Below are 16,064 nucleotides of genomic sequence, written 5' to 3' on the forward strand. Positions count from 1 at the left end.
TGCCATAAACTGAAAGGGACAGCATCATGTAAATGACTTACTGTGAAAGGTGCTTGCTATATATGACCTGAGCTTTATGGGAGCTGGCATTAAATTACAGAGTAAGTCACAGAGCTGAAGAGTAGTTAAATCAGACACAGACGCTTACCCTCTAACAGGCATGCGGCTTTGGAAGTGGAGGACACTTGAGCAAAGGTAACTGAACTCCTTCTGGAAGGGAAGCAATTAGTGCCATATTCAATTCAACACTTCTGGAGTACACAGCAAAATGTTTATTTCTGTTGGATTTTTACAAAAATGACATTGGCATTAGTCTCATCTTTTCAATGACTAAACACATGCTAAAACAACAGAGATATATTTTGTAAATATCCACATCTACTTTATAGGACATTTTGAGCCAAGAACCACAATTTCTAATTTCCCAAACTACAAAATAATAAGTGATTCTGCTACTTCAATTTTTGTCTTAGTTAGTTTCATGTTGCACTGATAAAGTGCTCTCATGAATGCAACTTAAGGCAGAAAGAGTTTTATTTGGCTTTTAGTTTTAATGGGATTCAGTCTATCATGGGAGAAAGCCATAGGAACCAGCAGGGAAGATGTGGCAGCAGATCACATTGGTTAACTGGTCCCTTTTCATCCACTCTCAGAAGAGAAATGGATGTGTGCTGCTATTGATGAATGGACATTACAAAGTATCTGGTAATCTCCAACTACATGGGGGTATTTTAAGAATACATTTCACAAAATACTGTGACTCTGCTAAATTGAAGATTACTTCAGTACATGTTAAATTACTCTACATGTATTAAAAAGAATGATATTTAACCTTTACTCTGCTACAAAGTTGAGAAAATGTCATAACACTAATTTTTTTTTCTTTTGGAAGACATGTTTTTTGTTTGTTTGTTTGTTTGTTTGTTTTTGTTTGGTTGGTTTTTTGGTGTGTGCCTTTCTTTAAATGTGTAAATCTGCTCCCTGTAGAGTAAAACCTAGTTATCAAACCTAGTTATCAATAACTTATTTGTTATATTAGAGATGCAATTTACATCCAGTTTTCTGGTCATTGACACACACTCAAAACACACATGAGAAACAGTGTCATAAATGTAGAAATATATGCCTTTACTAAAAAAAGACAAAAATGTGTACATTGATGGGACTTCCCGTCTCTCAGATAACATGGAATTCTGTTGAATGTATCCAGCACCCACTTTCTATATTTGTACTTCATAGACTGGACAAATAAATTGAAAACAAACCTGAGGAGGTAGAGCAAAGGGCATATAGAAAATACCCAACTTCATGCCCCACTAAACAATTCTAGACTCAATTACTTTTTTGAACAAATTACATACCAAGGACATTTCTGAAAATGATCAAGGAATTAGGCATCCATTGTAATTTTTTAAAACTAGTGTGTGTCTCATCCACTGCTGGTGGGAATGCAAAATTGTATAGCCATTACGGATATCACAATGGCAGGTCCTCAGGAAGGAATAGGTCCATCTCAAGATTCAGCTATACTACTCCTGAGCATATACCCCAAAGACACTTCATACTACCACAGAGACACTTGCTCAACCATGTTCATTGCTGTTCCATTCATAATAATCAAAAACTGAAAACAACCTAGATGACCCTTAACAGATGAAAGGGTAAAAAAATATGGTACATTGACACAACGGAGTATTACTTAGCCATTAAAACATGATGTTCTCTGGTAAATGGAAATAACTAGAAAAGATCACTCTGATCGAGAGAGTCCAGCCTGAGAAAGACAGATATGGTATGTATTCATGTCTATGCAAATTTATGCTTTATTCACTTAAATGCTTTAACTTGATGATAACCAAGCTACTGTCAATAGAACTATAGAGGATATATTAAATACTAAGGGGGAACAGATAGATCTCCCTAGGAGAGAGAAGTAGAAAAGATAGTTATGGGAAGATAGTATGAGCAGAGGGAACTGGAACAAGAGGATCAAGTGGGGATGTAAGAGGGGACAAAGGAAGAAATAGAGGAACAGGCAAAATTAAGGACCATTTGATGGGTACTATTGCAACCTAATACAGTGGAAAATTCCTTAAATGTATATTTATATATACATTTTGAAATGTATAAGTGAAGTAGCCCAATAATGCGGCAGATAGAGCCCCAATTGAACATCTCTTTTCACCAAATTAAGTTTCCAGTACCAGGATTGGGTTATAGATAGCTGAAGTTTTGGCCAAAAGGAGTCCCATGGGAACCTCCAAACAACCCAGTCTTTTGCCAAGACTATAAGTGACCCTCCACAAACTGACAGCAAGGCCACATTGATGAAGACAACACCTACAAACCTATTGAACATGAAATGTACCCCTGTGGTAGTATAGATATAACATTTTTGCAATCTACTTTAATAAATATTCAACCTCTTCTCTAGTCTTCCAGCCACCAGAGGTAGTGGAAGAAGAAAGATATTAGGATATAGAGGATGTGGACCTGTTTAGCAATAGTTCTTTGGAGGCAAGCTCAGTCTTTGACAGCAGTTCAGTCTCATAGCAAGCACCAAATATGAATCAGCTGCTTCAGTCCAGTTCTTTAGGCAGGCAGACACTAGGCATAAAGCAGCTGCAGTAGTTTAATCCTGAAGAAACTGCAATGTTTGCCAGCCAACCTGAAGTGAGGCCAAGGAAGTGGCAAGCCACCACAGAAACCTCACAAGCAGTTCTTGGGTGAGTTTCTCTCAATAGCAGTGTTACCACAAGTGGAGCTCAACAATGCCATGTAAGGCGAACCAATACATTCATGTCATTAGTGAAGAATAGCAAGGCAGAGCAAACCAAACCAATGCTCAGTACTCATTTCCCACTGTCTGGTAAGTCATATTTATACTTCTTCATAAAGCATCCTTTCACATGTCTGCTATACGAAAATATCCTTTCTCCTGTGCGCCCCAGCAAAACATTATTTGACATAACTGACTTTCCGAACAAGCTAGAAGTTTTCACTTCAGTGTAGAATCTTGGTACAGGAAAGCACTCTGCATGCTACTAAAGGAAAAATGCAAATACAAACCCAGCTACAAAACCCTTTGTTCTGCAACGTTTTTCTACCTGCAAGATATGCTATGGTGGCATAGAACTTGTAGGAGTGAGTAAGCAATATGTGATTTCACTTAAGGCCCATTCCACGGGACTTAACTCATGCCCAGAACTGCTTAGGTGACCAAGAACTTGCTCAGGGATCTAGCATAGAACCAAATACTGCTATTGTAAAAATAGTGGCAATAAAATGATTCCTAATGGCATTCTGCTGTACTTACAGGTCAGTGCCTTGTTCAGCCATCATCAGACAAACTTCCCCTTCATCAGACTGAAACAAATACAGAGACCAACAGCCATCTATTAGGCAGAGTAAGAGACCTTGAAACACTCGGACCTAAATGGGGTGTCTCCATCAAATCATCCTCCTCAGGGAACAAAGAACCATGCAGAAGAGGAGGTAGAAAGAGTTTAAGAGCCAGAGGAGATGAAGATACCAAGGACTCAAGGTTCTCTATATCAACTCAGAGAGACTCAGGCAGTGTCTTAGCTAGGGTTTTGTTTGCTGTGAAGAGACACCATGACCACAGCATAGAAAAACATTTAATTGGGGCTGGCTTATTGTTCAGAGGTTTAGTACATTGCTTCATGGCAGCAAACATTGCAGCAGGCAGAAAGACATGATATTGGAGAAGTAGAGGAGAATTCTACATCAGGATCAGCAGGCAGCAGAGAGAGTGAGTAACACTTAGAAGGGGTTGGATATTTGAAACCTCAAAACCCAACCCTAGTGACACATTCTTCCAAGAAGGCCATACCTCCTAGCAGTATGTGTCTATGGAGGCCATTTTCATTCAAATAACCACAGACAGTATATACAGGACCTTCAAAGATCTGCCCCAGATGAGATCCTAGAGCTGAATGGAGAAGTGGACACACCTTTATCCCTAACCCAGAAACTATGTCCAATTGAGTCTCACTAGCAAATGAAAATTTAGTTTTCTACAATAGTGTCTTACTCCAGAAACGAACTATTCTTAAGGGTAGGCTACATGCTTAGCAGTAGATGAGCAACAGAAAATGAACCCGATGACATTTTTGGAGGTTCTCTGTCTTATGTGTTGGGTCTTTTCCTTTTTTTTCTTTTGTATCTTTTTTATCCTATGGATATTTTCTGTATGTTATAGTTTTTAGTTTATTGTCTTTATGGGATTCTGGACTGTGTGTGTGTGTATGTGTGTGTGTGTGTTATAGATAGCTTTCAGTTTAGAATGTAAGAACAAGTGGTTAGAATTTACACCTACCAGGAATAATCTCTAGGATGTTTGTATGATGGTTAAGACATAAGCATGATTTCTGAGTGGGTCACTCCTGATAACTTATATGAATTACTTTATACCCAATGCCAGAGCTTATTAACCTTCCTAATGCTACAACTTTTTAATCCAGTTCTTCATGCTGTGGTGATTCACACACAATAAATTATTTCTTTGCTACTTAATAACTGTAACTTTGCTACTGTTATGAATTATAATGTAAATATCTGTGCTTTTCCATTGTCTTAGGTAAGTCCTTTGAAAGGACCATTCAGCCCTCAAACAGGTCACCACCCACCGGCTGAGAACTGCACCTCAATGCAATCTGCTGCCCTATTAAGAGATGAAACCACATACTCCTGTTTTTCAGTTTTCATTGGATGTAATGACTTTCTTGAACAATCAAACTGTAGTAGCAGTGAAGCTCTGGGATTTTAAATAATAGATTATAAGAGTTCTTAATTTCTCTGGATCAAATTCTTCCACAGAGAATGTAACCTCTAATTTCCTAGCCACCACATAGTGTCAAGCCAATGGCATGGAAATGGACTGTGTATAGAGTAGCCTTTCTGAAAACCCCTGCTTAGTTTACAGCTAAATATCAGCATCAGCTGGCAGGTATGCATAGAGTGAGTAGGGTCTATTACAATCAAAATTTGAGATAAATGTAGAATCAACTGACTTCAGAGTGCAACTGGATGAAGGTCCCTGAGAAACAATGAAGTAAAATGTAGTCCATTTCTAGAACTGTGGGAAGTGTGACAGACTGTTTAGTTCAGAACGGGTTATATATCACACTACGAATTGAGCAGCATGGTTGCTTTTGACAAAAGAGCTCACAGCATGTCCTACCATTTTCATAATCCCAATTGTGGTACATCCCTGACTCTCTTCTTTTTCTCTTATCATCTGCTGTCCTTTCCCATTTATTTTCTGTGTGTCTTTCTATAGTGTGTGTGTGTGTGTGTGTGTGTGTGTGTGTGTGTAAGAGAGAGAGAGGGGGGTGGGGTGAGAAATCTGGAGAGCTATCTCAGCAGAACGTAGGCCACCAGCTTGGACCCACAGTTTGACTTTGAATCATTTATTTTGACAACTTCCAAACACTCCTCTCAGGAACCTGGTCCTAGACAAAACTGGTCCTTGGCACATGGCTAAATATCAAGAACAAGTCAGCCACACAGTTCTGGATATCCAAAGGCAAACTCAGCCATTTCGCATAAGAACCATGAAGAACATCTCACCAAGCATTCTTCTTCTTGACTCATTGCCAATGCTTCCACTCCTCTCCTCTCTGTCTGTCTCTGTCATCTCTGTCTGTTTCTGTCTCTGTCTGTCTCTATCTCTGTCTATATCTCTGTCTGTCTCTCTGTCTATCTCTGTCATCTCTGTCTGTCTCTGTCTCTGTCTCTCTGACTATCTCTGTCATCTCTCTCTCTCTCTCTCTCTCTCTCTCTCTCTCTCTCTCTCTCTCTGCCTCCCTCTCATTTTCCCCCCTCACTCTGCAGTTTTGAACATCTTTCCTTACATATTTTATTGTTATTGTTAATCAAGTGAATGAGACTTATCCTATCAGCAGCTGATTGATTTTGGCCTTCATAGGTCACTGTGATTTAGATGTGCCCATACATTCTGGTTAATTAGATGTTCACATCTGCATAAAAGTTCATTGATGAATTGATCATCAGAGAGTGAGATCTTTTATAAAAAGATTATTCAAATCAGATTATGTGATTTGATATGCGTTTATTAATCTGATAATAGTGTATACTTTCTATTACTACATTTCTTGCTGCTTAAGTATCTATTTGCTGAGTTTCCTTAATCTTCTTGTGAATGAACCAGTCATCAAGCTTATAGATAAGCACATGACTCTAATTGGAATACTTTCCACACCCTTAGACATGGATAAAGACTGGATAATATAGCAAAGAAAGGGCAAAATGAAGCGGATATCCTGTGGAGCCTGCATGCTGCCCAGTTCTGACAGGCAAAAGGTTAAAGCCAATCCAAAACTATGGAAAACATTTTGACTCCGAATCGCAGTGACTGAGTTCAAGTAAACAGATAGCGCCAGTAGTCTGTTGGCTCAGTTGCCAATATGGAAATCAGTCCTAATAAATTATTGTCTGTGATGTTTCTAACCCACAGAAAGCAATTCTTTATTGTTCAACTAGGTTATTTAGAAGAGAGTTTTGATGGCTCTAAATAGCTATCAATTAACTTTCTATTTCCTGGTATAAAATATGAACATTATGATAATGTTGAGTCACCCATGAACACAAAGGAGGGGAGAAAAATAAACTACATTCACCACATGACATCTTTAACATGCTGTATAAATGTAGCCTTTATATATGAGTCACCACAAGACTCAACAGATTCTGTTACCAAGTTCTATTGAAGAATGTGGACGACATCCACAGTCAAGCCAGAAATTACCCAGCCCCTTTGAGGAGTTTATTGGCAGAACACCCAGTCTGGGGAAGGGACTTCCTGGGTGAATTAGCACTTGGGTATTATTTTTTATGTTGCTTTTGAAAATTATTGAAGTTTCTTTCGAGTTATTTTTCACAACGATGAAAACCAGCTGAAATTAATGAATGGTTTGAATTTAACTAGCATCGCACCATTAGTCATAAGTATCTAAATAGTGGTTTTTTTTAAAGCACTTTACCATTAACATTTTAAATGATCAGCCGAGCTGCTTAAGCCGTACTTTTTTTTTTTCTTTACTTGATAAATGTATCAATTTGAGGTTGGCTTATATCACTGTGCGATGCAGATCCATTTCGTTTGGCTGTAAGACAAACCAACATATTTTGTTTTGAATAACTGTTACTTTTTTTTCTTTGAAAAGTAATCTATTTGGAAAGGAGGTAGCTGGAGGGAGGAGTGAGGAAATAGAGTTAACCTAATTACTCTGTAATGCTTTTTTCTTTTTAATAATTTATATGGCATGTCTGGCAATGTCCTTTTAGAGGGAATATGTGGGCTTTTGCTTTATCGGAACAAAGTAAATGAAAATGCTAATTGATTTCCAATGAAATGATTTGGGAGAATTCTTAATTTTTGATTTTGGAAGTAATGTTATTCATGCTCATGCATAAATAGTCTAATATCAGTAAGGCCTTCCAAGTTTCATGAAGCTGACTGGAGAGTAGAAACCCTCAAAGAAAATACAGGAACCGCTGTTTCCCTGGAGCATGTGCCTTGGCTTTGAGCCATCAGTGTGCACCATATGCATTTTCCTTCCCCTGTTTAACGCCCTGTGAAACAGGCATTATCCCACCCCAACCTACATCTGCTCAGGTTTCTTTGTGAGACATGAGAAGATCCTCACAAGGTTGTTTTGGTTTTTATTGCCCTGCCTTGAACTCTTTGTTACATGCTCCTAACGTGGCACAATAGGTACCATATTTTCTTTAATGTCAGCTTCTTTCTCCTACTAAATGTCAGAAAAAATACACTACGATTGTCCCTTCTACAAAGCAAAGATCTTCGAGGACTGTTAAATTCTTTGTAATACACTAATTTCAGTGTACTTGCCCAATATGTGTTAATCCTCAGTATCACTTTTAGACATGCAATGAAAGGGCTTTAACGACTTTGAAAGGTAAAGGAATTGAACTTTATTCTTATCGGCTATATGAAATAGATGTGGGATTTAATAAATAATTGGATCCTTCTTCCAATGTTATGGTTTGGTTTCAAAAACATTGAGCTTTCTCATAACTTAAACCATTACTTTGGTAGGAGTCTCTTTGCTTTAAATGTGGTCCATGAGTTCAGGTGAGACACCCTCAACCCCTGAAACATAATGTAACAGAAGACTCTCAAATATTTAAGTAGCAATTCTTGTTCTTTGGTTACAGATTTGATTAAACTATGTACAATTATTCAAACTGAAGAATGGTGTATAAACTTTTTTTTTTAACTTTCATTGTATAAGTTTACGGAATACAGAGTGATCATTCAATACAAGCATACTGTCATTGTGCTCTATTTATAGTGAGTAACACTTCTACCTCCTCATATATCATTATTAGATTTTCAACCAGTGTATAACAATTGTACATTTTTGTAGTGTGAATACACTGTGTACTAACACAATACATGTATACACTGTGTACTTATCAAATAAGAATGGGATGTGTGCCGGGCGGTGGTGGCACACGCCTTTAATCCCAGCACTTGGGAGGCAGAGACAGGCAGATTTCTGAGTTTGAGGCCAGCCTGGTCTACAGAGTGAGTTCCAGGACAGCCAGAACTACACAGAGAAACCCTGTCTCGGAAAAAAAAAAAAAAAAAGAATGGGATGTGCAACAGGCTTGCTCAATCATGTTCTAAAATTACATATTTTGACTCCTGATTTTTTGTGGGGTTCAGGCATCTACAGTTTAAACAAATGTCTCTGGTAATATGGATGCTGGTGCTGTAATTCAAGCAGAAAAGCTTAATTAAAGCCATAGACGAGACACTTGGCTGTCTAGGAGCTCTTTTTCAGGTATGACTCTATGGGCAGGATCTAGGACTTTTCCCTCTTCCACTTAGAATATGACACCTATACAAGACCTAGATTTCCACTTATTATCTCCATCGCATTGAACTCAGTGCTCTGACTTCATGGCCCCACCAGAACAGGCATCAAAAGAAGCTCACTTCTTCTCATAGTTTATGTAAAGTTGAGAGAAAGTTAAGAATCTGAAGTGGCCTGTGAAGGCTTGATGCCCCAGTGTAGGGGAATGCCAAGGTGATGAGGTGGGAGTTGGCGGGATGGGGGGGAGCACCCTCATACCCAGGGGAGGGGGAATAAGATAGGGGTATGCAGAGGGGAAAACAGGAAAGGAGATAGCATTTGAAATGTAAATAAATAAAATATCCAATAAAAAACATAAAAATTAAAAAAAAAGAATCTGAAGTAGCTAACAAAGCAGAGGGGTTTGTCTCTCTGTGGTCATGTGATTATTTCTGACCTTTACTTAACATCTACCAATAATGACAGGGCCCAAGAAAAAGTATTCATGTATCACTATGTGCTTGTTCTCATATTCACGGAACTTCTCTGCATCATTACCATGGCTATTGACCTAATATCAATCATGACCATACTGCCGCTGTCCCAGAAAAAGTTTGCCTACGGCTCTCACTCACCTTTGGAATGAATCTGAATCTGAACCCTGCCTCGTCGTGACAGGGTCTTTGTGGAATGAGGCCTGAACCTATCTTCCCAGGCCCCTCTACTTCACCTGGTGATTTCTTAGACTTTCTCTAACTCTTTCAAGTACATACAATGTCCTGCCTAGAAGGTCTCACAGCGTTGACTTCCTGTGCAAATGCCTAGTCTGTATTTGGTTCTCATTTCACTGATAGACTTCAATGTGCTTAGCTCCATTCTTTCTATATTCCCATCAGGCTGTGAGAGAAAAGAAATCAGCAGTGGCTGACCTCATTAACTACACATGCTATTATTGGACAGCTGTAGGAGACAGATTCCCATTTATCAGATGACACACTGAAAGGTGGGTTCACTTAGTCAAGTCCACAAAACTAATGAGTAAAAGGATTGGGACTGGAACCCAAGAGAGGGCCCTCTCTTGCTCCATTCTCTGAACCTTTGTCTTACAACTAAGTACTGAGCTGCATTCTCCCCTAAGTTAGTAATTTCTTCCACACAGAAACCATGTCTTAAGGGTTCTCCATATTGTAATTTTGTAGTGAATAGCCTAAACCATGGTAGATGTTAAATTAATACATGACTAAATCATGTATTGATTTCATAACATTGCTGACCTTGGCAAGACGACAAGTGCAGCAGAGAGCACAAAAAAAAGTGAGCTGGGTCATCTAACCACAGCCTATTTGATACACCATTATTGTAGCTCACAGGAACCACAGTGACTTAAAACATCGACATTAAGCTTGAAATCAGTGCAGTGCAGTTAAAAAAAAAAAAAACAAAAGAAGAAGAAGAAGAAGGCATGATTTACTTGCATTTGACCTCTAGAATCAAAGGTATGAATTAGGAATGGTTTGTTCTTTCTTTGTAGCTATTTCTGGATTTCTCTGTGGTAAGGGACATTAGTTTCAGCTCATGTGATGTGTGTCAGTCATGGGCCCAATGATCAAAGGGATCATACTTCTTTGTGTTCAGAAGACCCTATCAGTTTTTCCTGTCAGTGTTCTTAGACAGTACACACCAACTGTACATCAGATGATTTAACTCAGGTGAGCTTGTAGGATGTTGAGGCTGATCTTGAAGATGACCTATATGTTGTCCATATATCTATCCAACTTCCTGTATATTTAAGCACACACCCTATGCTTTGGAGTTAGAGAGCCCTACGCAAAGTTACAGCCTTGTCATTGACTGTAAGTTAAAACAATATATATGACCTCTCCATGTCTTGGTTTTTGTTTGTTTATTTGTTTTGTTTTATTCTTAAAATAGGATTAATTAAAATCCAGATTAAAAGATTATTATAAGGAGGGTTAAATGTCAAAATTTATACAAGATATCTCTTGTGTTTGATATTTTATTATATCTTTAACACATCCAATAAAGCTAGCTATAAAAAACAAAGTCAGGAATTTTGACCAAAAGCCTGAAATTTGAGCCTCAAAACCACCTGCTCAGTTTGCTCACATATCTGACTATTTTTTTTAACTCTTTCATGTCTTCTTCATTCTTTGGCTTTCAAACAAACAGATAAACAAGTCATTATGAAGCACATTAATCTAGAACCCCAAACTTACTGGGAGACAAGCTTATAATACATAGAGTGCATCCATGAGGGTGAACGTCACTGGATCAGCCATAGAGCAGAATGTAGACATGAATTTGTGGAGAGTTCTAAAGCACATGTACATGTATAGTGAGGCAAGCTGTACTTAAGTGCTTGTTCCTGAGAGCCTCAAATACATTTCCACTTTACACAAATAAGACAAATTCACTAGTAACGAACTTGCCTAGTGTGATAGCTTCTTGAACTTCCTCTGTGTCTTCCATCATGCCTTCTGTATCAGGCTGTTCATTCTGCATTACATTTTTCCTCACATCAAACCCTTTAAGGTAAAGAAGAGTTCTACCTCTTTTGCTATATTTCTTCCTAGTTTCCCCTCCAAAGGAAGAGGAAAAAGTAGACACCAAGCTTTTCCTACCTTAGATCATATAAAAGATCAAATCACGGCAGATTAGAATAGGAGGCAGCCTCAACAAAGCTTTCATGGTATAAAAAAAAATGAAAGTTAAGCCCAGAGAGATGAAGGAACTAACTGCTCAGGGCCAAAACTAAATCTACTGGGTTCCATTTTTAGTTTCTTTGTAAACATTAATGTTGCCTCTTCTTGCTGTAGGACCAGTCCCATGAGGTAGTTGTATTCATTAACTCCTTTAGAATGCCTCTAATTAATCTACAGTGTATATTACAAAACGGTAAAATGTTAGGGTTTGTGAAAATACCGCCAATAAAATCTCCCTTGTATAGACTGACAAATTAAAATATTTCTCTAGTTCTCCTTTATGATCCTGTAAGTTTTGAAAATTACTTAGTTTTTCTTAGCGATTGTTGAAATTTCAGTGAGAATGAATTCCTAGCTGTGGAGTGCAGTGATAATTGTTTTTTGTGCATTAGTCATAATCACTTTTTAAGCAGCAAAGCCTATTACTGTTGCAGAGTGAGTTTCAGATGCCCTGCAGATTTGAGTAATTTTGGGTAATGCATCTGTGTGTGGTAAAAAAGATTTTACAATGCCTATAAAATGTTGCCTCATGACACGTTCAGCAGCGAATATGTGGCACCACACAGCAATTTCAGTGCTATTCATTAAACACCAGATACAATTTACATCGTGCAATTTTTAAACAAGAGCCACCCTCTTAGATAAGGAGGGTCTTCAAGCTGCTAGCATTTCAGAGTACCGAATGGGTCTTGGAGTCTTTTCAATATGTCTCTAGAAGCAACACAAGACTGTCAGCACACACACAGACACACACACACAACGAAAAGACACACACAGGAAAGAATTCTATTTTCTTTACATTTTTCTTAGCTACAAAATTTAAGAGTGTGCTTCCTCTAGCTTTCTACATCTATCTGCTCAGGACAGATCAGAGGTCTGACTCTCAGGGTCTAATTTACATAATGTGCCATTTTCCACGTAAATATAAGAGGAGAATGGAAATTCTTTTCACAATGGAAAGCAGGTTACTGCTTTTGGGTTTTTAAGATTATCTTTCCTATCTTCAACTGCCTGTAGGTCATTGTTGTCGTTGTAATTAAGTTAGCCAGACACATTCACATTTTCGGTTGATCCTTTTACATATTTGTATTTAGCAGGAATGTGTGCCTTGCAAATGAGCTGAAACCTGGGAGAGAAATGGATATAAGAAAATGGGACATATATTTTTAAAAACATTTCTTTTTCTTCTCTAAAAAGCTAACAGTGACCAGTGTTGCAACAAATCACAATTTTCAGCTTTTCCCCTAAACACCAGACCATTTGTGCTCTCGAGTATCACTAATTCATTAAAAACATTCAAATCTAAGTTCATCATCTTGGTCTAAACTAGATTTACCTGTGACTAAAATAAATGATTATACGCTGTAACAGCACAACAGCATATAAACCCGCCATTTCTTTTTCATTAGATTTATAGTCTTTCTGCATACCATGAAGAAAAGCTACATATAAGAGGATGGGGAAGGTGTAGATGGTAATGTACAGGGGTTTATAAACAAAGCCAAAGGGTTCTTATTCTGATTTTGTCATAGCTTTTTCAGGGGGCATGATAAACGTATACATTTGTAGTGAAGCTTCACAGCATCCATTTTGAATCCCAGTTCTAACTAACTATACATTTATTAATTTGCAAAGTCCTTTGGTCTGGTTCATTTTCATCAGTGACGCTTTTATTTCAAAGTATGTTTTATAATAAAAATAAAAGAAATCTTTAGGGAACTCAAAAAAGTAATGATCTCAAATCTACAAAAAGCAAGTATTGTATTTATCAACAAGACACAAGTTCTTTCCAATTGCCTCTTTCCTTGTGTGTGATGGTGATTGTGTGAGGAATTGACCTTGAAACATAAGTTCAAACATAAATCGAGACAGAACTCTGTAACACAATGGAAGCTTTCAGAAGCAAATGGAAGCTAATGCTTCTAGGGTGAGTAGTTTCACCTGGCCCCTTGGCTTTCAAATAGTGCATTGCCTAGATAACATTGAATAGAGCTACATACATGGGTCCTGATAAAACTCTCAGTACGCATACCCTACTCATGTATTGTAGCCATTACTTAAAATGCAGTTAATCTTGAAGCTCAGTTAGATATCAGAACACACTGGAAAGAGTGCTGTATTTCATTATGTTTTAAAATTTTTATTCAGCCAAAACTTACTGAAAATACAGGTAGATACGTGCAGGATTATGTTCCCTATGCAATGACCTGGAAAGCTCCCCAGGTACTCTACAGGTAATGAGAATGCATGTCTTTGGTGAGTATTTATTTTGGTGAGGGAAGCATGTCTGATCTACTTGGATTCTAGACCCCTACTTTCATCACTCATTCCCTGTATTTATGGATATTGCTTCTTCTCTAGAAATCTAAATATCTTTAACGATAAAGCTATGATCACTTCATAGAAACACTTTGCAAAGTAAGTATGCTAATGTATGTCTGACATACACAAAAACTCCCAATTATTTTCCTCTCTGCTTCTATCTATGTGAGTTGAGTCCAAACTACACACATGTATGAGGGTTCCTGTTTGGAAGAACAGTACAACCAGTGGTTAAAATCATTATCCTGAGAAACAAGGTTTTCATAAGGCCCCTACAGACCACATTTGATTTATTTTACTGATAAAGTAGAAAGAATCAAAAAATTTATGGAATTCTTTTCAGTCTTTCTGACAGTCTCAATATGCAGATCCTATCTAGAGTTTCTCTGGAGACAGAATTGGGTTCATAGGTATTCATGTCAAGGGAGTGGTTGTGGAGAAAGACTTCATTAGGTATTATTCTATGCTTACCTGATATAAACCGATCCAGTTAGAGTTTTTTACTGATCCTTAATTAATTTGTCCATTATAACAGAGTAGCCATAACAGTTCCTGCTTCCATATACCAATGTTGTTTCATTTATTGTTTGGGTACTTAGTGGTCCTAGAGACTACACTATAAATAAGAAGTTTGAGTTCCTGAGCTTTTATCTTTTGAAGAATATAGAAATTAAATATATAGACAGATTCTAAATCCTTCAGAGAAGAAAAGTGGCATGAAGGAAAATAAGACAGAAAGTTACTGGAAGTAGGAAGAATGAAAGAGCAATGTTGATGTCATATATATATATATATACATACATACACACACATATATATGTACACACACATATATCTATGTATCTATATCTATATCTATCTATATATCTATCTATATATCTATCTCTATCTATCTCTATCACACACACACACACACACACACACACACACACACACACACACACATATATATATATATATATATATATATATATATATATATATGTGAATAAATGAGCTGGAGAGATGGCTCAGTAACTACCAGCACTGGCTGCTCTTTCAGGGAACCTGCGTTTAATCACAGCCCCTACATCGCGGTTCACAACTGTCTATAACTCAAGTTTCAGGGGATCTTACACCTTGTCTGCCCTCTGGGAATCAGGCATACATTTGATACAGAGAAATACATGCATAAAAACTCTCTATACAAGTAAAAATGAAAAATTTTAAGAATTAAAGAAGAAAAAGATTTCAGGACTGTTTTAAATTAATAAAATCAAATATGCACAAGGAAAGTGCTGGGTTTGAATCCTGAAATCCCCAGCCTCATAAAGTTATATATAATAATTTTATATATAAATATAATTATATAAATATATATATAATTGATATAATTGTACTTATTACTATATATATTAATATATATATATAGTATATATAGAGTATATATACTATATATATTACTATATAGAGATATATATATATTTATAAATATAGTAATATATATATATATATAACTATATATATCGGTATATATTATATATATTCAAGTACTTATTACTCAAATTTGAATTAGACACAGGTATTCCTGCCTCTCATAGAGCAATAACACTGACATGCATCCTATCTGTTCCTAATTCTACAGTGAAAGAGAAGACTTTTAGGAATATCCAGGAAGTAGGGCATATAGAACTGGAGATTCTCTATCAATTTCTGCTTTAGCCAATTTTTGCCATGTCTGCCTTCTCCCTCCTAACATTTCCTAACTGAAAGCACTGGGCTGTGTCAACCTCATAAGCTTCCTAACAAAGAAGAGAAGGAAGTAATACAGCAAGGGGCAAAGAAGCCAATGAATTGTTGAAACAGCACTTCAAATCAGAGTGTGCCTTTGAAGATATGACAGTGGTAACATGTAACCATTTGCACTGAGATTGAATCCTCAGAATCCACATAAAACAGAGACACCCCATTCGAATATCTGTAATACTCAAAGAGGTAAGAGATAAAAACAGAAGAGTTGCTGGAAGCTTGTATGCTGAAATCCTGGTGTCTTCTGATCTTCATACCTTGGTATATATGATCCTGCATTCACTCATTTCACACACACACACACACACACAGAGAGAGAGAGAGAGAGAGAGAGAGAGAGAGAGAGAGAGAGAGAGAGAGAGAG

Source organism: Grammomys surdaster, unplaced genomic scaffold (assembly GCF_004785775.1).
Source record: "Grammomys surdaster isolate TR1022 unplaced genomic scaffold, NIH_TR_1.0 169, whole genome shotgun sequence".
In the NCBI taxonomy this organism is placed as follows: Eukaryota; Metazoa; Chordata; class Mammalia; order Rodentia; family Muridae; genus Grammomys; species Grammomys surdaster.